The sequence below is a fragment of the Hydra vulgaris genome, chromosome 12, assembly GCF_038396675.1.
Source record: "Hydra vulgaris chromosome 12, alternate assembly HydraT2T_AEP".
Classification (NCBI taxonomy): Eukaryota; Metazoa; Cnidaria; class Hydrozoa; order Anthoathecata; family Hydridae; genus Hydra; species Hydra vulgaris.
In genome coordinates, this window is record NC_088931.1 from 74649432 (window position 1) to 74649921 (window position 490).

The window sequence follows — 490 nt, forward strand, 5'->3', positions numbered from 1 at the left end:
GCAAAAATGACAGAGGTATTTTTTAATAGTTTAAACGAAGAAAAAAATAGAAAAAGATAAATGAAGAGAATGAAAATAAAAAAATTATTTAAAAAATAGTAGAATAAGCAAAAAACAATTTTTTTTTCTTTTTTCTTTTGTTTAATGTAGGTCCGACATTTTAAAGTTGCATATATTTTTAAAACTGTATATCAATATGTGAATAAATACATTTGTATGTGAGTGTAAGCAATTTCTGTATGCGTATGTAAATGTATGTGTGTATACATATGTGTATGTATATCCAATATATCTGTATATGTATGATAGTGTCTGCATGTAACAATATTAAATTTTCTAATTTGTTTAAATTTTATTTTTGTAAGCTTTGATTTTTTGATATTATTACTTCTTTGAATATTAATTTTTTTTTTAAATCTTTTTTGTTTTTGTTATTTCTATTATAATTATTTTTATCATTGGTATTATTATTTTTAATTTTATTATTTTT